The sequence below is a fragment of the Aquarana catesbeiana genome, linkage group LG04 (assembly GCF_042186555.1).
Source record: "Aquarana catesbeiana isolate 2022-GZ linkage group LG04, ASM4218655v1, whole genome shotgun sequence".
Classification (NCBI taxonomy): Eukaryota; Metazoa; Chordata; class Amphibia; order Anura; family Ranidae; genus Aquarana; species Aquarana catesbeiana.
Genome location: NC_133327.1, coordinates 108,100,581 through 108,127,560, shown reverse-complemented (window position 1 = coordinate 108,127,560; position 26,980 = coordinate 108,100,581). Strand labels below are relative to the sequence as shown.

Genomic DNA, 26,980 nt, shown 5'->3' with positions numbered 1-26,980 from the left:
TGCAGCTCACATTTAAAAAAGATACTCTTACAAGCCTAAAGAATGGTTAGAACATGGTGTTGCCGGTGTCCCCCAATATAACCGTTTTACTCTGAAGCTGGCTTCTTTGCTTAATCTCCAAACCTGTTTCCTGACACACGTGTCTCCAAAGTATCCAAATTTAGACAAAAATCTGTCCTTTATAAAGCTAAAAGTACTTTGAATCAAGCATTAATAAAGGAAAATATATGGATAAGGCATCATGCACACAGGGCGTTTTTACAGCTGCTTTTAGCTGCGTCAGACTTTTTGTAGCCTAAAAAATTTTATTCTATGGCCTCATGCACACACAGGCTTTTAGGAGCTGTAGGTGGCATAGGTGTTTTCAAGCTGAAAAAAAACCCAGGGCCAGGGCATTCTAAGGATCGACGATACAGTGGGTTAACGCTGGAAATAGCATTAGGCTTTATGTACACAGGACGTTGCTTATCCTCTCCTGAACGATTTAACTTTACAGCTAGAAACCGACAACTAAAAACGTCAGTGTAACATATTGTACATGCCACGTTTGCGTCTAGGAGCGTTGTTAAAATGAAAAACATCTGTAAACGAAATGCTGCTAAATGCGAGTTACTGTGTTTAGCAGCGTTTACAGGCTGTTACAGGCATTTGGCATTTCAAATGCCCCTGAACATCTGTCCTGAATGCATTTTTTTGCAATCCAAAAAATGCTTCTAAACTCAATTGCCTAGAAACAACCGTGTGTACATGTACTGATAAGAGAACATAGAGGAGAGTTCAGGGGCAGCTGAAAAAATGCCCAACTGCTCCTAAACACCCGTTTACCAGCAGCAGTGTACATGAGGCCTTAAGCCGCGTCAGGCATTTTTTTTTTTTTCATGTCAAAATCAATGGTTTCCTATGAGAGCACATTGATTCAAATAGAAGTTGCATCCAAGTCGGATAATGATGATCCGACTTGTGGTTCGACTTGTATTCTGAGGATCTTATAGGGGAACCCCATGCTAAAATGAAAAAAAAAATGGCTTGGGCCCCCCCCAAAATCCATACCAGACCCTTACCCGTGCATGCAGCCGGTAGGTCATGAAAGTGGGGGGACAAGTGAGCGCCCCCCCCAGACCATACCAGGCCACATGCCCCCAACATGGGGTTTTTTTTTCTCCCCTTACTTAGTTTTACTTCACATACACCCCCTCATGTAGTCCCTTTGCGGGAACACATAGACATTTTTGCCCCATTACCTTTACACATTTAACTAATCCCTTTTTTGACACTTTCTTTCTAGGAACACCATGCACTTTTGGTGTACACATAGTGGTATACACTATTGGATTATGCTGTGACCAGTATGTTGGACTCTGGGCGCTGTTCTCCATCCTTGGAGGGTTCCCCCGTTTCAACCCTGGGGGAGACATCATGCCTCTTACCTCCGTCTTCCCTGGCTGACACCTTGAGGCTGCTAATAAGTATCTCAATCTATCTCCATCTTGTTGGGATATAATTCACTTGTCCCCCCTTATTCTAAGGGTATTATCATTAATCCCTGTTCCTTTTTTCCTAGTATATTACTTCATAACACTCCTGATGAATGGCTGTAATGCCAGGAAACGCGTAGAGTGCCACTAGATGCCAACAGTTACTTGTCTTTATTACATTTGTCTTTCAATCGATTTATTATACCATGTATATTTGGCATGTCTACTTTTTATTTGTATTGCATGCTATGAGCAGCATATTTAGTGTAAGTCTGGTGACTACCTATTTGATGCAAAATATCTGATATGTATTCTAGAGTATAATAAATAAATGATGTAATGTACTTTCATTTTTATGTTGTCAATTTCTTTTAACATGGCGTACCCTCATTTAAAGTCCCACAAAATTCCTCCTTTCTATCTACTAAAGTATACATTGCTGCAACACTAACCAACCAGCTTTCTCATTACTACAGTCAGATAAAGACAAGGTTTGCTTTGATGGGTTCCTTTATGTGACTACCACTTGCACTTTACTCCATGCCATACAGAATAAGCTTAATTGTCTGTGCACTTAAAATCTTTATCCACTTTCAATATTCTATTATTCTAAATGCATCCCTGTGCTAGAACGATGAGTCAATAGACAACACTATAAGGTTATACAGTAACTTTTGATACATTTGTTCTCCAGTACAGCCAATGTCAAAGGCTTTAGGAAAGGTTTCTAATTATGATTTGTTTAATATTTAACTGCATGGGAAATAGTTTCAGACCGCTAAGGCTTCTTCTTCTGGGAGATGACCCAGGTCCTGCTAATAGTCCTGATGAAGGCACATTAGTACTCTGAAAGCATCCAATGATTTCCTGGACATTTTGCTAGCAGAAAAACAAGATATCCCATATAACGTTACAGTAACTTCCAGTCTGGAAAACTGTGGGAGTGATAATAAAAAGTGTGAGCTCTAAGGTGCAAACCAGACATATTTTGCTTAGTATACAAATGCTATAACTAATGTTGTGGACCTGACTGAATTGAAGCCTTCCTAAATTATACTTACAGCGGAACCAAAGTCAAATGATGAAAAAAATGTTAGCAGATATAGATTTATGGCAGATGTCTTAACTATCATAAAACCTACTCTTGTTCCTGCTACAATTTTTTATTACCTGTACATTGTGCATGCACAGTTCAGTGAGTGTATAAATGGTAGTAGTAAGAGCAAGGTGCCTGGATGATGCACCTTCTATGTGCATATCATCTTTGGACAACTTATGGAAAAGATTGTCTGAGGATAGAAGACTCCTAACCGGAAAGAAGATCAGAAAAAAAATGACAGCAATGGGGGCAGAGTGATGAGGATGTGTATGGACCTCACATTGCGGAAGGAGGGTACACCAAAAGAGTCCTTGGAAACCAGCAGCAGCACAAATGCAACTTAAATAATATTTCAAATACAATCTGGGGAGTTTCAGTCCTACTAATGAACTCTTTAATGTAAAATAATAGAAAGTCCATCATATAAGTGGTCATACTCAGGAACAGCTTTCCCCTCACAGGAGACCAAGATAAACATCTAAAGTTGGTGATCGATTCAATCTGCCAGCAAGCCCAGCAAATACCTCAACTAAAATGTCACTTGTGGGTGGGTAGACCTTTTAAAAGTCACCATTTCTGATCTCGCTTTCTAAAAATCCTAGTTTACCTTTCATGATGGTCTGCCTTACATGCTGATTCCCTGGATTTAATACCTTTTGAGCCACAGACCCAGAAACAAGAAGGCAGGCCAGTAGTTATTTGCTCTCTTTGGCTCCGAGTGCTGTGTGTTTCTTCTACAGTATGTCAGTGGCTTAACATATAGAATCTAGATATAGTCAGTCAACTAGCATTTTCAGAAGTCAACAGTGGGAGACTACACATACATTTCAGTAGAGACACCCCTTAAAGGAGAAGTATAGCCAAAGCTCGTTTTTGTTGTACTTCTCCTATGGATTACAAGAGTGCAATTAGTTTTGCACTACTATGACCCACTTTCAGCAGAAGTCCGCTCTCTGCTGATGTCACCAATATCAGTCCAGGCAACTTGTCATCCCTACCACGGCGTCTGGATCTGCCAGTTGCCTGGACTGACGTCTGGCTCAGCCTCTCAGCAAGCCGCTGAGAGCCCCGAGATGGCCACCCCTGCCCCCTCCATAGCTCAGCGATCCAGTGAGCGAGGATGGAGAGGAGCAGAGAGCTGTGACTGACAGTCTATAGCTCTCTGCTCATGGAACTGTGAAAATCGAGCGATCAGCAATGTTCGATCACTCGGTTCTCAGTGCAGAGGGGTCAGGGGACAGATGCAGCATCGGACCGATGCTGCATCCACCTAGGTAGGTATCAATCTGCAAAAAAAAATTCCCTTACTTCTCTTTTAAGGAAGAATTCCAGGTATAGCATTTTTTACATTATGTTATATTGGTCCAGCTTGGAACAATGCAACTATTCCTATACCACACCTGCAAAGCATTTTCTGAATGGCACATGTTCAGAATGGTCGTCCGCCTGTGTTCACAATCCAGCAAGGCAGCCACTCAGAATGCAACCCAGAAGCTAGTGAAGATCACTGGAGTAGTGGTGTCTATTACAGTTTCCATCTTCTAGAGAGATCCCACAGGTATGGTATTTTCATAGTTACATTGGTTCAAGCTGGACCAATGTAAGTATCTAAAAATGCCATAAAAATGCCATACCTGGAATTCTTCTAACTTTTTTTCAAAAATATAATTGAAGGCAAATTGCTATATCTTTTCAATAAGTGCAAAAAAGTATCGTGTCCAAAATCTTGTGAGTTTAGAACTTCTTGTGCTCCATGCCTCTGATGTTATCAGTTAGCCTTGTTTGCAGCACTGTATGTGGACTACAGGACACGCCCCTATGTCATGAGGGAGAAGAGAAGGGGATATGTAATGTAATTCTAAAACACTTTCTATTCTAGGCAATCAAGCCTACTCCTTCATATCTACGATGAGCGAGTGTTGACAGGAAGTGTATTAGAAGAAAAGTATTGTCAAAGCTTTTTTTGGTCATACTTCTCATGTGAGTCACGGGAGTGCACTTACTTGTGCTCTCCTGTGACCCAGAATCAGCCGACAACAGGCTAAAGCCTGCTGTTGGCAGATGTCACAGAGCCAGACTTTAAAGCGGTTGTAAACCCTCACATATACCTAGTGAAGTGAATAGCTTCAGATGATACACAAAGATGAAACAAATCCGCCAACATACGTTTTACTTGTTTATCTGCAGTCTTCTCTTCCAAACATCCCTTCAAAAGCGCAGATTTGTGATAAAATCCTTCTGCATCTGTGAGAAGCAGAGAGGAAGGGGTGAAGAGCTGCAGTTACAGTGCCTTAGAGCTGATTGGAGGAAAGTGACACACCCCCTCCAGCCCCCTGTCAGTCACTGACGCTGTGCTTCGCCCCTCCAGCACTCACTGGAGCACTGGGCTGTGGAGGGGGCACGAGCAGCTGGCTCAGACTCTCAGTGGGGTAGAGGGTGAGCCAGCTACCAGTCCAGGCATCTGGGGCATCTCGACATTAAAGTGAGGTGACGTCAGCTGACAATAGGCTTTAGTCCGCTGTAGGCTGAATACTAGTCACAGGAGTGCAAAACTAAGTGGACTCCAGTGATCCCCAGAAGAAGTAGGGCTAAAAGAGCTTCAGCTCTACTTCTTCTTTAAGAAAACCAATCAAAAATAAAAAAGATACAAATTCAAAACTAAGATGATTTCCTCCTTCTGTCACATTATTACCTGTCCATTCCTATGATACCTGTACAGACGGATTGATTAATTTATTTAAAGAGTGCAAAGTGACATTAACTCTGATTTAAAAAAAAAAAAATTCAAGTATGTATGCTTAATTCTAAATAGTACCTTCTACTGCTCTCAGCCTCCTCCAAATGCCTTATCTTTTTTGCTGCTGTTTTCTGACTTCCTGTTAGAGGGTGGCTACATTCATACCCCATGGTCCCACTGTATATAGGAATGTAGCCACCCTCTCTTGCTCACTCCTGAGATGGACTACGGCCTAAGGAATTGGTAGTGAAACATAGATTAAAAGGTCATTAAATAGTTGATGTGTATGGATTATTTTTCAAAATAAGGATATTGTTTAGTGTCATTTTAAACTGAAAATCACCCTTCCCACATGAAAAAATAAAGATAAAGCCATGGATGTCCTTCAACATCTCATACACTGGATTCAGATATAAGGCATATGTTCTTTTAAAACGTCTTCAGAATTTTGTCATTTTAATTCCTCATATCAACTGAGATCTGTCAAGCGTCCGAAGCTTACAACCCAACTTTTATTTTAGTGCTGGACAAAGCAGGGAATGGATAGATCATCTATCAGATTTTAAATGCTGTCTACATCCACTCTGAAGATCTTCTTCTGTCAGATTTTAAATGCTTTCTTTGTCCCAACAGAGGAGATTTTTCTTCCCTTCCTGTTCTTTTTGACAACCATCACCTGGACAAGAGGCGACAAGAAATTTCCCACATGGGGACACAGACAGCAATGAAATCCATAAAACAGTTCTAAACCTTTCTCATTCTACCAGAAATATTTTTTTTTTTATAGCTGTCTATGTCCCTATTGGGATGATAACTCATCACTTCCTGTTCTGTCTTTCACCAATCAAACAGACAAAAAAGTCAGGAGAAGTTTGCCTAATGTGGGTACAGATGCAATTAAAAACATTCCATACCTATCCAAAACTTTAAACGTGTCCAGATTTGGCTTTGACACAATAGTTTCCTTAATGACAGCACTGTAAAATGCAGTGTGCATCACCTGCAGTGTAAAGCATGCTAATATCTGGGCCAATATAATCCAGAGACACTTATCCCAGGAGAAGGACCACCAGAAGGTGCACAAAGAAAATACAATAAAGGTCCATAGAAAGAAGACGTGTTAGGGCTGTTTAATGACAAGAGACCCCCTTTTTTTTTAAAAAAGAGAAGTCTTCAGATGAATCAGTATGAACACAAATGGCACTATATGGAATAGACTACAGGAGTTGCTAATGCCGAGGCAATCAAAGGATCCAAGGTCACCAGAAGCCTGACATTTTTTGGCTGTCAACTGCCTGACCTCATCACTGCTTTGTGGAGTGTGGTATGCATCAGGCATCAGATTGTCAGACTTCAGGTAACAGGTGATCCCATAAAACTCAATGCTAGTATTTCAAGCTCAGGTGAAGTAAGTAAACCTAAATAAAGGGGGTAAAAAAAAAATATATATCTTTCATAAGCAAGACAGTAATGCCGCGAACACACGAGTGAACTTGCCAATGGGCTAAACTCCGTCGGCATTTCCAACGGAAAGATTTGGAACATGTTCTATATCTGAGTCCATCGGAAATTGCAACAGAAAAAGTCCGATGGGGCATACACACGGTCGGAATGTCCGACCAAAAGCTCCCATCGGACTTTTTTCTGTCGGGAAGTACGGCCGTGTGTACGCGGCATTAGAATAATTAAAGGCTAAATATTCTGATTTTTGAATATGCCAAATTGTGATGATTTTTTTAGGCCATCAGAGTTGCGTGATCCATATGAACATGAATTATGCTGTTTAAATAAATAAAAAGAATAGAAAAATATATTTAACATCGACAATGCCTAGACAATGCCTAGACCAAGGCTCCATTACTCGTGTCACTATTGTGTATTGTTAAATACAGGGTCAGCACTGTTGATTTGTCTAAGAAATCTTGCAAGGGTCGTCAAAGTCTAAATCTTCTGCTGAAAACTAATAGCAAAGATACTCATGAAGTGTTTACCCCTGGCTCCAGTTAAGCTATAGCCATAGACAGTTCAAATCTTGGTCAGTTCAAACCATGTATCGGCAGACTGAATCTATCCAAGCTAAAGGATCAATCCACTTGGGTACAACCAGCCTGCCGGATTTTACATGCAATTATTGCTAGTGGCTGTTATGTGTTCTCCCAGCTGGGATGGCTTCCCCTGCCGGGAGAACACAATGGCTCAGTAGGAGGGATTCCCCTGTCAACACTGATTGAGTTAATGGGGGAATAGAGCAATGGCTGGCCTTGGTGTGCTTACCACCAGTCATTCTTTTACAGAGTTCTCAATTGCAAAAGATCAGCTAGCTAAATTTATAGAAGAATTCCAGGTATGGATATTTTATACATAGTTACATTGTACATTGGCCCAGTTCGGACCAATGTAACTATGCATATACCCTACCTGGTTCAAAGCCCCTGGAACCTGGAAATCACTGAAGTAGACAAAGTTACACCAGTGATTTCCACTTGCTTCCAGGTTCCGTACTGGGTGGCTACCCTGCTGAATTCTGAACACAGGAGGTTAGCCTCTCAATTGTGTGCAATTCAGAATGAATGCAAAGCATTCTCTGGATGGGTTGGAGAGCAGGGTGGTGACCTCCTATATTCAGCACAGCAGATTGGCACAGGACCTAGAGGCAAGTCAATATCACTGTAACCTACTTAGGTGATTTCCAGCTTCCAGGGGATGGGACAAGTATGGTATATACATTGCTACATTAATCAAAGTTAGACCAATGTAACTATGTATAAAATATCTATCTCTGGAATTCTTAAATACATAAAATGCTCAAGAAAATGAACATTCATCAAATATGTTTAATGTCAAATAGATGAATATGTAAAGAAGGCCCTATAGAGTAATAGCAAAAATTGTGTCTAAGAGCTATTCTTTCCATATTTTGTGCAGAAGGAAATGTGCCTTTGTCTTCATTATTAGGTGGTGCAGTGTTAGAACAGGTGGCATATCATTTTTGTAAACAAGTGCATTAGTCCTATCCCGTAAAGAAGTAAACTTATTGTCGTACATTGTGGGTGTTTCATTCTCAGAGATCCTCTGTTGCTAGCTGAACAAATGCTGGAACGTGAATCTAAAAAGATGCATCATGCAAATGAATAAATAAAGCCTATTTTCTTTTCTTAACACTAGAAAATTGTTGAGAGAAGAAGAAGAACTGAGAGAAGTATAAGAGGGGACTACCATAATGATGAACCAATATTTATATTAAAGGCCTGCATGAGCTCCAACACTCCAGAACATGCTCTGCCTACTGTTCAAAAGATTTTTAAGTCTAAAATTAAAAATAATGTATTGCTTTTTTGGCTGTCAGATTCTTATATGCTTGGTGACAACTTAGTATAGAGCTTGACAAATTACAAAAGTCAGGTAGCCAATGGTAGCCAATGCTCCTTGACAGCTGGTGCCTAACGTTTGAGGTTTATGCTAGTTGGTGTCAATGGAGCTGGCTCCTAAAAAGGTTATGTTGGCTCCTGGAGTAGACAGTCTGGCTCCTGAATTCCATAACAATTTGTCCACCATTGACTTAGTGATAAGCATACCTGGGGACTTTCAAGCCCCAAGTCTGAGATTCTTCCTATGGGAAAGGGGTGGTTTGTCATGTGGTGGCGAACTGGGAAGCGGGACATGGTCAAAATATGGGTGTGGCTAAATAATAATAAACCTTTAAGGGGTAGGCACCTCATCTTACAAAGCATAACGAAGGAACGTGAAAGCCGTAGAGAGCAGTAAGGGGGTGTAGATAAAATAAAGATGTAGTAAATACGGATTGTGTAAGACCCATGTATGCTAGTAATAAAAATAATGTAAGTCCAACCTGACTCCACTCCATGTGTGCACAAACTTTTCTGTTCCTTAACCTAATACTGTATACTGCAATTACTTAATTCCCTGAACTTTTGTGAAAGTTTATTTTCCAGTAACATCCAGGTTATTTAAATCAGCATAGTAAAAAAATATATAACCAAGAATTGAGTTTCCTGTCCCTTATTTAGTGGTTAATGTTGGAGGGTCTGTCTAGCCCCTAAGTACCACTTACTTAAATACTTTAATCCATGGCAGCCATTATAAAAATGTGCTAAACAGCAATGACCTCTCACAAAATCAGTCATATACACAGTCCTACCATATTCGGTTTTTACTTGAATAATATGTGGAATCCAAAGTAGTGTAGCCATCACTCTGCACTGTGCCTATTACTGACTGCAGTAGAAAACAGAATGGAGCGTATCCACCCTCAGTCAAAATTATTTTTCCTCCAGCAGCATGCACAGAGTCTTGTGGTCCTCACTGTGACACTGTTGTCAAACAATCAATGGCAGGGATGGACCTCCAGCATCCATGAGGATTGGTCAGCAATCCTGGCCTAAATACAGAAATCTTCCATCTCTGGTGATCAAGTATTCAGTATGAGAGAGGGGATGCAGGGGTTTAGTGGGGGGTGGGGTGTAACTATGATACTTATGTGGTTTACAGATCTCCAAAAAAGTGTACCGCAGCACCTAAACGTTAATTGTGACCCTCCTACACTATTACAGCTTTATATTAGCTGCTAGCATATAAGAAGTTCCTCAGCAGTCTCCATGGCAATGATATAGCTCAACAGATTGGTCATGGTTTTATTTATGCATTACATATATACCTAAAATAGTGTGCCTTTCTCACCTCAGCAGAGTGGGCTGGACCCACCAATATACAGAAGACAGCTGCTTTCTACAATTAATGAAGAATCGATTAATTAAACATTAAGAATGTCACCTTGGTATGGTATCCCCTCACATAAAATATCTATCTATCTATCTATCTATCTATCTATCTATCTATCTATCTATCTATCTATCTATCTATCTATCTATCTATCTATCTATCTATCTATCTAATGCATATTTCTTATATAAATGATATCAACCTTGGAACTTATCATGCATTTAGAGGTTAGACACACCATCCAGCCACAGGACCATCCACAGACAATCCATGATTAAAGAAAAAGTGCATTACTTTGTCTCCAATCCAGATATTCAACTTTACAGATCAGAAGCTGGTGTTAATTTTTTTCACCTTACTGACTGCTCAGTGTCCATCATCCATCTTCGTCAATCCCTACACTTTCTTCTCCTTGTAACAAATACTTGTAACAAATACAATTAAAAATACTAACAACAACATACAAAGCCATCTGCAACTCTCCCCTGAGCTACATCATCAACCTTGTCTCAAAATATCACCCAAACCATCCTCTCTGCTTCTACCAAGACCTCCAGTTCTGTAACCCCCTCGTCACTTTCCTCCGTGCTCACCTTCAATACTTCTCCAGAGCCTCTCCCATCCTTTGGAACTCCTTACCCCAGTCTCAATGGCTATCTCCTACTCCGTCCACCTTAAGGAAATCCCTGGAAACTCATCTCTTTAGGGGAAGCCCTTAAGGGAATCCCTAGAGACTCATCTCTTTAGGGGAAGCCCTTTAAGAAATCCCTGGAAACTCATCTTTTCAAGGAAGCCTATCCTGCCTCTCCCTAACAATTCTTTCTTCATCAGCTCATCCCCACACAGTTATTACCTTTTGTACCACTTGCCCATTTTTTTTTTATTTTAAGTTCTCATGAAAAGAGCCCTTTTGTCTCAAATTGTACTTTAACTGTACCATCTCCCCTTATAATGTAAACCATTGTACAAACAGTTGGTGCTTTATACATATGTCCTGACTAATAGTAATAAAAATAATAATACTGCAAATAATTTTGCTCCTGTTGATAGCCCTAATTAATCATCAGCCCCACAGATGTCTAGAGCAGGGCTTGTTAAAGCTGCATTAAACCCAAAACCAAAAAATGTAATATATTGCAGCTTACCAATCATTAGATGTGGTGGCTGCGTCATTTTTTTTTTCCCCCTCTGTTTTCACCTGGTGATCTACCCAGTGACACACCTTCTGTATTAGTGAGACAGAACTCTGGATGAATGGGAAAAAGGGGCATGGCAGACAGCAACATTGTCTCAGTCTGGGGGGGGGGGGGGGGTGCTAGATGGACTAGTAGATTTAAATACACTGACAAATTGAAGCCAAACTTCAGCTCACACGTTTTAATAAGTTACAGAAAACAGAGAGAAAAAAACATGGGATTGAGGCACTCAGGACTTTCATGGTATGGTATGAACTACACAATACTTTTGTTTAAAATGACAAATATTTATTACATGAATTAATTTGTAATTCATGTAATACATATTTGTATTTTTAAACAAAAGTATTGTGTAGTTCATACCGTGCCATGAAAGTCCTAAGTGCCTCAATCCCATGTTTTTTCCTCTGTACTTGAATTTATAGGACATAGGTACAATTATCTATTATATTTGTGTAGCACTCATACCATACTAGTTACATAATGAAAAAATGTTGAGACATGACTCAGAATGTGACACCATATCAAAATATGAATACAGAAAGAAAAAACTCAAAGGTGGGTATGGACTTTAAAATGGTAGCCACCAGTAGACTTAAATGAAAGAGAGCACTCAATAGAATAAAAATGCAATTGTTTCTTAATTGCAATCTGGGTAAGTTTTTGAGTACTCAATATATAGTATAAGTATATAGTATAAGTACAAATTTTGTTTCTTTTGTCTCTTCTCCTCTTTAACTCTATTGTCCCATGAGCAATATATACAATATACTTCATTTTTGATGTTGGTGTATACATTACTTTTTGAATATGTATACATGTATTTGCATACCGTAATGTATATTGTATTTTTTAGTACCAATAGGATCACCTGAGGAAGCTGTAAAGCGAAATGCGTACTGATCCCTCAGTACCCTGATTTCCTGCTGGGCCCCGATATGTCAGACCTTCTCTATAGACCAACCACAGAGTCCATCATATCCATGGGCATACCCACAGGTTCTTTTGTGTTCATTTAGGACACATCTTTTTTGGCACAATACCATGTATATACATTGGAATACTCGTGTTCTATGTTTGTGTTTTATAATGGTTTTAACGTGATGTTAAATACATTTAAATTTTTATTCTATTAAGTGCTCTCTTTCATTTGGGTCTACTGGTGGCTACCAATTTAAAGTCCATATTCACCTTTGAGTTTTTCTTTTTGTATCCATACTAGTTACAGTAAACAGTTTTTTTTTCTTTTGGGATAAAGGTTTTACATGAATAAATAAAAGCTGATCGTTTAAGCACGCCTGCCTGTGTTAAGTGGTTTGTCTCATCCAAGTAAACTGATATATTCTGCTGGAGAGCTTGAGCTTTTGAATAACAGACTTGCTGGATCACCAGATAAAAATAGAAGAAAGAAAGCCTACAAAAGAAAATGATTGCAGCCATCACATCTAAGAATTTGTAAGTTGCCATATAATAAATATTTGCTTTTAGGTTTAATATCATTGTAACCTTTTTATTCAGGGGACCCAAATAAGAAAATTTTTATTGTTACCATACTGGAACCCAAGATAATTATTACCAAGATTACAGTAAATCCAAACAAAGAGTAATACCAATTGACCATATACCATCTTGTGGATGCTTTTCATTATTTTTTTTAAGCTTTGGTAGAAAATCTTCCTTAAACTTCTTTTTAAGCATCTTTTTGGCAATTAGCATCGGGGTCTCTTCTCATACTGCTGTGTCTGTGTAATTCGCTCTAGTTCCCCATACATTTCTGTGCTGTCAGTCATATTAGTTTAGTTATTTCACAGGTTTTGGAGGGATAAGGGTGTCATGGGTGGGATAAAGGATTATATTTTAATCCAATAGAAATGAACACTCTGTGATACATGAACTCTTTATAAGCAACATCTTAGATTAAGGCAGGGAGGGATTTGAAATATAGATAAAGTGTGCTATAGCAATCAAAATCTATAGCAATAGAAATCACTAATTTCACACTTGGATGAACTAGTTTATATTTACTATACATTCATGTCACAAACACTTCTCCAACCCAATTTGGGTTCTGAACCATAATTTAAGGAACACTTTGGGGACCTCACCAACAACTGACTGGCTGAAAGATGATACTTTTGGTGTTCTCGTTAAAGGGAAATTATAGTGTATATATATATATATATATATATATATATATATACTGATATATATGCAGTACACACCTATTCTGGCGTATTATGGTAGTATTTTTCCTTAAAGTAATTTTTTACTTTTAGATGTTTACGTGCTTGCCCTTTCATAATGATGTTATTGAATTAAATATGTATCAGCCACTCCATAGAGCTCTCAGTGGCTCAGTGCAATTAGTGCCTTTCTGCTATTGAGCTACTGGTGTAAGATTGTCAGCCACGTTGTTTGACTGATTCAAGGACTTGCATATGAGAAGGTGCAGTAAAGCACAATCACAAGGTATACAAGTAAACAAAAAGCTATGTTAAAGCGGAGTTCCACACAAAAATGTAACTTCCGCTTTTCGGAATCCTTCCCCCCTCCGGTGTCACATTTGGCACTTTTCAGGGGGGAGGGGGGAGCAGATACCATCTAATACAGGTATCTTGCTCCCATTTCCGAGCATAGATACCTGTGCCACCCGTGTGTATCTACGCCACTCCCCCCCCCGCTGTCTTATGGGAGACATACGGGTCCCAGGAGACAGCAGTGACCAGTGGGAACGCGCAGTGCGAGTCGCACATGCACAGTAGGGAACCGTGAAGTTGCACGGCTTCACTTCCTGATTCCCTCACCGTAGATGGCAGTGGCAGCACCCGAGAGCTGAGGGACAGATCGGCTTTGGGTGCCGACATTGCAGGCGCCCTGGACAGGTAATTGTCCATATTTTAAAAGTCATCAGCTTCAATATTTGTAGCTGCTGACTTAAAAAAAAACAAAAAACGGCGGCACTCCGCTTTAATTGACTTGCCCAGCAGCCCAGATAGTGTCAGTTATCTGTATTAAATTTAGGTGGGAACCTAGCCAACCTCCATGAAAGCCTTTGACATTGAGGTGACACTTCTATTCTTAGAGAAAATTTACAAGTAAATAACAGCACAAATGCCTATTCATTAGGCTGCACTATAATAAATACAACTAAAGAGTGAAGATTCCGATTGCAGCAGATGCCCATTCCAACATTGTTCTCTGTTAAAGCGTGGTAAACTCTGCTTGTTCACTTTTACCTATAGGTAAGCTTATAATAAAGCCTACCTGTAGGTAAAATTAATATCTCCTAAATGTGCAACATTTAGGAGTTATTCGCATGTTTTGCATCCGGTGACATCACTGGTGCATGCTCACTGCGCTCTGAATTGAGGACACAATGAATGTGCCATCAATCCAGAGCTCTGTGCCGCAGTTGTGACTCCTGTGTGCATGCATGGGAGTGATGTCATCGCAGCTCATCCATTCAATTGGCCAGAGCCTGTGAACCCGGAAGGAGTATGCGATGCATACTAGTGCATTATGATCTTAACTTGCAGAAAGACCATCATTTTTTTTCTTGTACTAGACTTTACTACCACTTTAAATAAAAAAGGTCTGCAAAATTATGAAACACTTCTTTCTTCAGAGACAGAACATTTATTACAAAAAGAAAAAATACTTAAGCTTTAAATATCAAAGCCTTTAAATATCAGATATTCCAAGGATGTAAATCCAGCCCTATGCACAAATCAGAAATACTGGCACAACTGAAACAAACTTTTCTTTAGCATTGTAAAGTACAGCGTACCTATCTTCATGTCCCAAGAGGAGACTGATTTAGGATTAGATTCTCATATATTGGACTTTGTGTGAGCTGAAGGGAAGACAAAGCGGACATCAATGCAGCAAAGTACCGTTGTAACTGAAGGGGCTCCCAAGATGGGAACATTAACAGCCTTTGTTTTTTAAGATGAATGCTTTTATATGTGGCAAGATATAAGAAAGGCCTAATATAAGTAAAACACTTACTCCATTGTATTTATCAACTAATATTTATTTTATAGCACTGATTTATTCTAAAATACCTTACAGAGAATATATAATGATCAACAAAAAATTGATAATCTCAAATGACATTTTGCCTGAAAAAAGATCATTTGGGAAACAACAAAGTAAAGCTCAATTTGTCAAATTTTATTGACTTTATTCCCAGTGCTGATCATACTCTACCAACAAAACAGATCACATATCGATCGCAACAGCCAATTTGTTTAAATCAATTCTGAAAGATATATATTTTTTTTATCGAATCATGTTGTTACATACATTGCCAGCATTATATCTCTGCTATGGTTGAGCCGATGCACATTTTACTACCAGTTTAGTTGGAATCTTGTTTACCTACCAGTAGAGTTTTGTATGGTGAGAAAAATGCAACGGAAACCCACACGATCGTGGACAGAGCACACACGTGTGCAAGAGCCAATTGCTCGTTACTAAGCCAAAATGCTATGCACAGTGTAGGAATGTAATAATTTTTTTCTAAAAGATTGGTGAAACCCAGTTATTAGCAAGGTGGTCTTACAGCACTGGGATGCTGGGTTCCAGTTCCCTTAAAGTGGTTGTAAATCTCAGTCATAGAATCTGAGCAAAGCACATACAGTACACCTGCAGTGTTTACTTATCTCTCTCCAAAACTCTAAGTGTCATTTTACTCTGGCGCTCTGGCACTTCGTTCCTCTGTTATCAGTAGGAGTCACTTCTGAGAAGTTTTCCTGACACATGAGATAAATTTGTTTTTGGGGGGGGAGGGGGGAGAGTTTAGAACGGAGCTTGTCTATTCGCAACACAGTTCTTCTGCTGTTTGGAGGGGAGGTGTTCCTTTCCTCCAATCAGCTCTCACACACTGTAACTGCAACCTCTCCTCCTCCTCCTCTGTGCTACTGACAGATGAAGAAAAGTTTTTAACCTAATCTGCACTTTTGAAGGGGTGTAGAGGAGAGAAGACTGCAGCTAAACAAATAAAAGTTATGTAGGAGGACTTGTTTCATCCCTGTGTATCATCTGAGGCTGTTCACTTCACTGGGATATGCGAGGGTTTACAATCACTTTAAAGTAGTTGTAAACCCTAACTCAGCAATTTCTCAACCAGGATTCTGTGGAAGCCTAGGATTCCTCCAGACTCCAAATGGTTTTAGTAAGGGTTCCCCAAGAGCTTAAAATGATTATAGGGGTTCCTCTGGGGTAGAAGGTTAAGGAAGACTGCCTTAACTGAATAACAGAGACATGACAGAGTGGCAACACCAACAGCCATTAGTTAGTCAGGGACAGAGTGTTCTCATTCTATAACAGGAAGTAAAGTCCAAAACTTTTTTTTTTGGAGGGAGGGAATTTCTCTAAGACTAATTTTATAGGATAAATAGGGACAAATTACATGTATAATCTTCCCTGTAATGTGACTGTATACATTTTTGCAAATATAATAACCAGGAAGTGCAATCAAAATTATTCTGCCTGCTTTATCACTACCCTCTAAAGTCCACCAAGCACAAGAGGAAATTCGATGTCTGTGTGTTAATTGAGCAACAGAGAGGCTTATGACTCTCCTCTGCATCCCTGTACTCCATTATTTCTGCATATTTTTCCAGCAAATGTCTACAGGTAGCTGGACAAGGCAAAATAAATAAAAAAATATTAAATTGTCCAAAGGTACTGCCTCATATATTAACCCGCAGATGCCCTATGGTCATTTTCAGCCATTGCTTCAGGCATTCTATTGCCTATCACTTTTGTATTAGTTTTCAGTACTTATGATTGTTTTATTTGATGCTTTTAAAATACATATATTTAAAGACAGCAGTTTCTTAGTTATTCTAGAGCACATGGGAAGTCCACTTCCCATTGTTCAGATATGAGTGACATAAATCTTAAAGCACAAGACAGAGAGCTCAATAACACAGTCAGACGCTGAGCAAGCTGTTTTCTCTTCTCTCCTCCAACTGAAACCAAACTATAAGCATACTGCTAGCTTCTCTGGGTGCTTTTTACTAGGAGGCTAAACAGACTGTCGAATTTAACAAATACAGCCGCCAATGGGTTAACAAATATTCGCAGCCCAGAATTCTAAGAACAGATTGTTGCAGTTTCAGCGCTGTCTGAAAATCACTGCAAAATTAAAAATGTGGCGCTTCAAAATCGAAACTTGATATATTACTCTTAACAGAGCATGAACTTTATCCATGTTTTAGAGGGTTACAAGTCAACAAACCCCCTTGCTAGCAGACAAAGCTGCATCCAGGAGAATTACTGCGTGTCTTCAGCAGTAGCCAATTGCCCAGATGCATAAAGCAGGTGGGAATTTCAACGCAGCAAAGGCTCTACTGGAAGACACAGCATTGATTTCAGTCCCTGCTCACAGTCTACCATGGCAGACTCTTGATTTAAATAGATCTCCATGGGTTGCCTGCAGCTCTGATTATTTCTGAAACCAGGTTAGCTGGCATCATTGTAGAAGCTGGGATTAGATTCTATTCAAGAGAATAATAACAAAAAAAAAAGACACACAAAGATAAGACCAGCTGAATGATGAAACTGGAATATTTAACCTATATGCAGCCTCTTTGTAATACTTTAAGAATTCAGTATCTGAACTCATTTAAACTGAATTCGTACATAGCATAATGAAAAGAAAGTCCTCTTACACCAGAAAGGTGTTGGAATGCAGCAAACACCAAACTATGACCCAATGCCACAATGGCACCATGCCAGGTTCTTTATAATGCCAACACAGGGGCTTCTAGGTATATAAGTGCCATGGGTTTTCCTTCAGAAATAACCATAGGCAAGCAGTGAGCAGACAGCATGAGCTGGAGAGGATCTGCAGTGTTCAGAAGTCTGTGTGGAATTTTAATCTATGGATGCTGCAATGCCAAAAAGAACCAGCAGCCTCCCCAAAGTTTATTAATAAATAGCCTGCCACAAAAACACATGGACATTGAACACTGTACAAAGAGCCAGCTAGTCCATGGCACCATCATGGCACATATCACCTACATCTGGACTGAAGTTAAGGTTCCAACATGCAAAGATGACAGGAGTCTGTTTTGTATACAGTAAACAGTCAACAGAGGAAAATGTATCCCAAATGAACTACAAACCAACAAGTTCTAGCGACGCTGCCTTATACCTTAGATGTACTGGAACTGTACTTTATTGAAATGACTGCCTTTGTTTCTGTCCTTTGTTGCTAGTGTAACAATGTCTCTTCTATTATTTTGATGTAGAACTTCCTTACATACTGTAATGTCCATCATCTACAACAGTCAATGGGGTTTACTTGGTACTACAGTGCATAAAGCAGCCCCAACTAAAACCCAGAGCAACAAGATGCCAGTTTTATTTAGTGTAGTGTATTTAAACTAATAAAAGGTAATCGAATGGTTGCCATGGGCTATTGGACTTCACTGCACTTTGCACCAATTTGATGAAATAAAACAATGCATTTAACTACTATACATTAATGTAGTAGATACTATGCATACAAAAACGAATGCAGGAACTAGTCATAAAGTAACATTCATAACCATATATTCTTAGTAAAAGTGAAAAGATTAGTACTAGTTTTTTACTATAGATTATCCAGCTTTTACAATCGTGCCAGCTCTACTTATATGTGGTTTGGATTAAAAAACAATAGGGAGCAATACAAGTAAACCTGGAAAAGTGCACTTCATATAATTTTTCTTGATGTTGCATGCTGTCTGGATATGGGTAATGTCATGAGAAACCATATAAAATGTCAAGTTTTTCTTTTAGTTAAAAATCATAAAAGTAAAATATAAGCAGTATCTCTCTACAGATCTGTACACACAGATATACGCATGTCCTCTTGTCCATATATAGATATATATATATCTATATATATATATATATAGATATATATATATATCTATATATATATATATATATCTATATATGCATCTGTCATTGAACTGTAGGAAGCAAGTTAGCTGTCAGGCACTTCCTTCTCTGAAACATGCAGGACTTTTAAATTAGGTCAATCAGTGTGAAGACGTCTGCATGGGAAGACTACTGTATGATACAAACCAGGCTACTCTTACTCCAACATAAAATGCATGCCTATACAGCATCAGACTATGAAATAGTTCATAGTTAGCTCTATAATTAGCAAGCCTATACTTAAACAACAAGCAGACAACAACGACAATAACACAGAAAAGAAATTCCACTTTTTTTTTGCTCCTTTATCACTGCAGAACAGAAGACTGTGTAAAATCTACCTTAATTAGCCTGCAATGATTAAATGACTGTCAATTTTCAGCTATTTACAATGGCAAAAAAAATGCCAGGCAAGTTCTCTTGTCTAGACATTAAAAAAAAAGCAGCCATTGCTAGCTAATTTTAGCTCTGGTAGACTTTGCTACTACTAGGTACGTTAGTTTCTCTCCGTACAAGCTTCAAGGAACAACTGTAATATATCAATAAGCTGGAAGTTAAGATACATGCAACTTAAAGTAGCAGAGCAGCATGCAAACCTTTTAACATAGCCTACATTTAGAAGTAAAAGTCACTTCCCTCAATTTGCTGTATTTACCTGATGCTGAAAGGAAAGGAAGGTCAATCAATAAGGTAGCAAAGTCCAAAATTGGACACTTTTTTTTAGTAGGCCACGATGGGATAAGCAATCATTTTAGAAGCAGACATCCCGACTCCCCACTTAAGAGATGCACCAAGGAAAATTGACAGACCTGTTCCATGACAACTAAACTCTTGTAATGTGTTTGAACGCCCTCCGTTCCTCTTCATTCATCCAATCAACTTTCCTCCGCACCTCTTCCTTCAGCTGATGAGACGAGACAAGAGCACCTCTCATCTGTATGCTAATTATTGTGTCACATGGACAATAGTAATGATGTTTTCAGACAAGGAAGTAAGCGACCTGAAGTCAAGGCAGCTAGGAGGAGGCTGACTTGCCGCTAAAGGCTGAGAATGAACGGGCAAAGTGCATGCAGTGCTGAATCTGAAGCATTGACTGTATCCTCTGTGATGAGAGCGGTAGACAGTCTGCGAGGCAATGGGCTTGGAAGCTTAGCTGTGTAGTATGCATGAAGCACCAACTCCCTCAGAGACCACATTACTGCTGCAGAACAGCATCATTCAGTAGTATATTGCTGACTTACCCGGTCTCACACTGACATCCTCAGAGAAGAGCAAGACATGTCCATTCCCCAAATCCTATCATGTGGGTGCACTTCAGTGCCGAGCTGTAGAATTTGCCAGCTCTGCCTCTGGATTAAACAAATGATCTCCAACTCTTCTTGCTTATTGGGCTGCTGAGCACAGTCAGACAAGTATAGGGATGTACTGTATGCTTTAACATTGTACCCACAGGCCCCTAAATCTCCAGAGCAGACTGGGTAGCGTGTGCAGTACTGTATATATTGTAATAGATGGGAACTCAGCACCATAGCCTGCTGAAGCTGTGAGCTGTTATTTTATTTCTCTTTTCCATGATTCTTACATATCACTGGGTTTATGTAATGAAGGCATTAAGGCTAATGGAAAGAAGTGCTTAAGAGCTTGCATGAGAAATAATTCCATATGCCATACATTATATTATCTCAAATAGTTTCTGATATATACAATGCATGATTAATCAGAGGCAAAGGTTATTTTCAAAAATAAAGATGGTATGATTAATCTATCAGCCTTACTTTAACACAGTATGGTAGGGGGCACAGCTGGGAGCTGATCAGGGCTTCCTGGCATAAGAGCATAGGGGGATGTCTAATATAACTTATGTAATCTGTCTAGAAGCAGAAAACGTGACTGCCATTAAGTCACATTGTGTTTCCTTAGCCAATCGCATACATTCCGTCAAATTACAAAATTGTAAACAGCTCGGAATCTTCTTCCAGGACTGCCTGTGAGACATATTTACCTTTGCCGCTCTGCTGCTGCTGCTAAGAATGCAAGGCCGACTACTTTATAGTCTATACGGTGGCTAGACAACATAGGGCACTGCAGCTGTTGCAGACCTCCAGCTACCACCAACTGCAGCCAGTCAGTGGCTGATCATCTCTAGTAATGCTACAGGACAGTATATTACCATAACTAAGGTGCAATTCCGGTTTCACATTCATGATTAGGATAACTGGAGCCTATTTTCATACAATAATGCAATAAAAATGGATATCAAATTACCTTTCTCTGCAACACATCTGCTTTCTACATTATCCCTTCCCTGAGCAAGCCAGTCTCACTTTTAAGGCAGGTGTAGGGCAATCATCAACTTTTAAAAAAGTTCCCTGAAGTGTTAAAATACATTAGCAAAAACATAGAACAATTCTGCAGGATCAACCCTAAAATGTGTTTATAGATTATAGCAACCAACAAATGGCAAACAGACATGCCAGTAATGGTAAAAGAAAGGACAACTATAATATTAAATGAACTGACTAAAAAGAGAATGTGCTTATTTATAATCTTCTATAGCAGATTTTCTATAGATGATTGTCAAAGGACTGCAAAAACTATAAGTCTCAACTCAGCTCTATACATTGTAAACAGGCAACTGATGATGATCCAGAAATAGAGATCTGTAATTAGTCACACAGTCTGCCAGTTGTTGAGAAACTACAGGACCCAGCGTGCTCTAGTGGTGGGCACTCCTGGCACCCCAAGTCTTATATAAAGGTCTGAAAGTGGCTTTTCACTCTTTTGTAATAATAGGTCAGTACATAGTCACTGTAGATATTCTAATATCTGTCATTTCAAAAGGGTGATTCCAAGACACTATGGTTTACCATACTTCAAATAAATCCCATTTAGCACATGATTTTTTAATAATAAGCACTAGCAAAACAGTACTTGACAAGGCATTTGACTTACATCTAAAAATATCCACAAATACATGTGTGTGGAAGGTAGGACTGCATAAAGAAGATATAAACAATAGTAAGTTTGAGAGGAAACTGTGGCAGAAGAGGAGCAAAGTAAAATAAAGAAAGAACTATAAAAATATTCACAAAATAAAACTACATTTTACAAGTGCTGCATTGTGGGTTTTGAACAAAACCATATGGTGATGATGTATTAAACTATAAATATAATAATAAAATAACCCAACTACAGTTGGCTATTGTATTATACAAGAGTAAATCTTTTTCCAGAATGACATGTTGTATAAATGGTACACAGACTTGCTTGTTAAGGCTGGAGCTTTGCTAATTAAATGAAGGGCTACTAAAAGTTTCAAAAATGTTATAGCATAAGGTGTGAACTTGCATGTTGTTGTATACTTATTAAAATATAGAGATCTGGATTTGGTGGAAGTCCCTAAGACATGATCCTTGGAAATAAATAAACATATATAGTATTCTAAGCAAAAAAAAATTATCAGCGAAAGAATATTGGGCTAAACATATAAATTAGGCATAGTAAACAAGTATATGTCCAGCTATTGGCAAACTACAAGTCCTGCATGTCCTAGGAGTTGTTTTTTTTTTTTTTTGGTATACAAAAATAAAGATCTCTTATAATCGATACAATTAATACTTCTCATAGCAGTCATAATTACATCTTTTAATATTACCAGGGAAGACTTCAGTAAGACTTAAGTAAGTCAAAAAGCACTGTGCTACTAGTAGTACATATTAGACATACCAGCCAATCAGAATTCATCTTTCACCGATGTGTCAAGTATAAAGTGAAATCTGACTGGTTGTCATGGGTTAATACACGTTGCACACTATTGATTTTTTTTTTTTTTTGCTATTCTATTCAGTGAGCCTAAATTATATAAAATAATGACTTTCATTCATGTAGCAATCGTTTATAGTCAGTCACCTCATAAACAAGAAAAAGCCCTATACACTGCTGAAGCTGTCTATGCCTGTGTATGCATTCAGCACTGGACAGCTCCTGGTGCTGAAACAGGGAAAAGTCAACCACAGCACAGACTAACAAAGTAGACAGGAGAGAGAAAAAAATACCAGCAGAATAGAAAGAGGTGGCAGTGTCTCTGTCTGAATGGCACTGTCTACAGAACAATGGCAGCCAACTCCAAATCCTACTATAATCACATTAATGAGATTAATCAGTGAATTAGCAGCAGTCAAATGTCAGGGTGGCAAGGCAGAATCTAAGCTTGGTAATTAACTTTTTCTTTCTTTTTTTTTTTTTTTGTTGTAGGAGGGGGTTATAGATTCAATGCCTTATCACTCAGGAATAGTTTAATATACCACCTCAGAATCTAAAACTTATGATAAACACGCACATACACACGTGAAATTGTGCTATATCAGTATTGTAGAACAACATATAATAATATATCAAGTAATAAATATCATGTCTATTTATTAAATGAAAATACCGAAAAAGTTAACTCATAATTGCAGTGTATAAAGAGCAATAAAATAAAGGCATCAGCCCTTCTCTATTATTTGACAAAGCATCCAATAAACCAGATAATTGGCTCTTTAAAACTGTGCAGCCTGAAAGACAATGACATAATAATATCCTATTTCCTCCGGACTTGAGTTTCCTGAATTGGTATAGAGCAACAAAGATTTAGGGGGGAAAAAAACCTAACCCCTGTCTACTTTGAGATTGATTGTGTCAGTGAATCCATCAGTCTTCATTATAACTTGGATGACATGTTTTCCCTAGCTGCTATTGGTCAATACCATACAAGTATCATTCATCACTTTAACTTCGCTCTGTATTAGTGTATGGGAAATAAATTAATATAACAGAACAAATAAAAGTAAACTGAAACTGTAACATTAAAAATAAACTAAAGTCTTTAAGTTAGTTTGAATCAGTTTATTAAACTCTCATTTGCTAAAAACAATTAAAAGTTTACTGACTGTTCCATGTGGGTTAGCAGAGTCTAAGTTATATAAAATAAAATAGTTGGTGTGCATATATATGAAAATATAAAATAAAATTTATAAAAAAAAAAAAAAAAAAAAAAAATTATATATATATATATATTATTATTTATACTACTGCTCAACTACTGCTACAGTATAATATAATTATGCAGCTAGTATGTTTTCAAGCTACTTTCTGAAAACGATATATATAATACTATTATTATACAACCGCTGTTATCATATCATTATGTAGTTGCCACTTTTTCAAGCTACTTTATGAGAAAAAAAATAAGAGATAAATGCAAAAAAAAAAAAAAAAAAAAAAAATTGCAATAAGACTTTAATATATGTTAAACTTCACAGCTATAGTTTAGTTTAAATGCTCAAAATCACAGAAGCACCATGAAATGCATGCACGCATACACAACAGCATGGATCAACAAGAGTGAATTATGATATCAAAGTTAGCCATGTCACGAGTACTGTACTTAAACGTCATCTAACATGTTTGCTAAACTAAAGTAGATAAACAATAGTAAGAATGAGCATACCATAAGAAAACTAGTGTCCTTCCTCCATCAATATCTGCATTAGGAGCCCATATTCCATGTAAGAAGAGGGAAAAGACCATCCAGAAGCCAACAGGGGAAATCTCTGTCTCGTCCTCTTTTAGTGTGTGTGTGTGTGTCTCTCTTGCTCTCTCTCTCTCTCACTCTCTCTTTAGTGTGTAGAAGCTTAGGGGAAAAAAATGTCGCCCTGGCAGGAATGACAAATGCAGTACGATAGGCTAGCAGGCCTCAGGGATCTGCTTCAGTTGCACACACATCCTCTAATGCACGCACTCCCACTCATGCTCTCTATAGGCTTTTTTCACATTTTTTTTCACCAGCTCTAAATCCCCGGCATATGACCTTCTGTTAAATAGATAAAAAAAAAATTGCTTATCAGTCATGCAAATGAGCCTGAATTCATTTTCCACAACAGATGGCCTCATAGATAATGATGATGGAAGAGAGAAAATTGAATGTCTCTCGCAAGGTGGCCATAGCAACCGAGTGCAGAATAATATCAATAATAAGCTGGCTGCATAATAAGGTTGTCAATCCCACGAATCAAAGTCTCCTGCTAAATCAGGTATACCACCCCAACCCCGTTATTTGTTAAGTCTACACTTAGACGTGATATATTTTCACCTTGGGGCTACAAGAGGAAGGCGCTGCTGGGATTATTTTTAACCCTCTGTGTTTCAAGGTAGATGAGGAAATACTGGGAAATAGATCAAGCTGGTTCAATGAGGAGACAAGCAATGCGCAAAATGTGGAGTGTGGCAACCCATAGCAACCGCTGATCTGACATAAGAGAAGCTGAAATTGTCATGGTCACTGCACTTTGAAAATGGGCATTGCACTGACTTATGGAATAAGCCTATGTGCTTATTTGTAATTTAAAAGGAAGGGAGTTTAGAATGTATGGATGCTGTACATGCTGGGATACATAATAGTCCAGCTACACAAAATATCGTAATCCCCCCCCCAAAAAATAAAAAACACAATCAGGATTACTCTGTGTTCAATGTGGTTATTATGTCTCTATGTGATTTGATTTGCAAGCCTGGATATCACAAGAGGGATGCAGCAGAACAGTGGAATCCTCTGCGTCTTGTTGCCTCGTGGTAATGAAAGGGTTATCCCATGTAATGATATTGTGAAGCTCTGGGTCTGCAGTCTGATGTGCTCATTGACTAGGCTGCCTATCCTTCCCGTGTCAACCTGCTTCCAGTCTCTGTGATGTGGAATACTGCAGTGAGGCAGGAGTAGCTCCCACCTAGGCTCCCAGGGGGCTGTCCTGCAAAATGAATCAGCAGCCATCCTGAGCAGACTGATTAAAATGAAAATGGCAGGGCACATGTCTGGGCGGACCTCGGGTTCAGCCTTTCTGCCTGTCTGGCAAGCATGCTCAATATAGCTTTTGCTAATAATGGCTTTATGCCTAGACATTTTCTGCTCTAAGCTGCAGTCCCCAAAGCTGTTTCCCCAGGATTGTGGGAAAAAAAACACTGAGAGATCGCAGTAGAAAAAGCACCGCATGCATGTAGGTGTGTGATATTTGTATGCACATGTTATATTATGCCATGTTATATTATGGCATAACTGCATTGGCACATATATATATATAGATATATATATCTATATATCTATATATCTATATATCTATATATATATATATATATATATATTATATATATATATATATATATATATATATAGATATATATCTCTATATATAGATATATATCTATATATATATATAGATATATATCTATATATATCTATATATAAAAAAGATATATATATATATATATATATATATATATATATATATAGATATATCTATATATATATTACTGTATATGGAAAGATTGATGGAGATTGAGATAGATAGATAGATAGATAGATAGATAGATAGATAGATAGATAGATAGATAGATAGATAGATAGATAGATAGATAGATAGATAGACAAATAGGTAAATAGATAGACTATCATTGTTTATGTCTTGGTTCAAGTCTCTATGTGTGTATGTTATATACACAGGAGTATGAAAGCATATGCCCCTACAGTAGACCTAATAACAACAATGCGTGCTCCCAAAACGTAACCTAGTAATATGCGCACCTTAAATTAAACCGAATAATAGTATGTGGTCCTAAATTAAACCTTAAAATTTTATGTGTTCCCAAAATTAAACTTTACTATAATAATAAAGCAAAATCTTAATTCATTGCACATTACAAAGACATGCTGGTAGGTTAATTGGCTTCTGTCTAAATTGGCCCTAGTATATGAAAGTGAGTT

General features: G+C 38.3%; 1 protein-coding gene across 21 annotated transcripts in view; it reads right to left on the bottom strand.

Moving 5' to 3' along the window:
* MYT1L (myelin transcription factor 1 like) overlaps positions 1-25,207 on the bottom strand; it is a 716,654-nt gene extending 691,447 nt beyond the window's left edge. For 4 of the 21 annotated variants that reach the window (XM_073625431.1, XM_073625429.1, XM_073625441.1 and 1 more), the window contains exon 1: positions 24,677-25,183. The gene's annotated coding sequence lies outside the window, so the exon portion shown is untranslated. The other 17 variants (XM_073625444.1, XM_073625448.1, XM_073625437.1 and 14 more) reach the window with 10 other exon arrangements.
* Between the last annotated feature and the right edge of the window lie 1,773 nt (positions 25,208-26,980).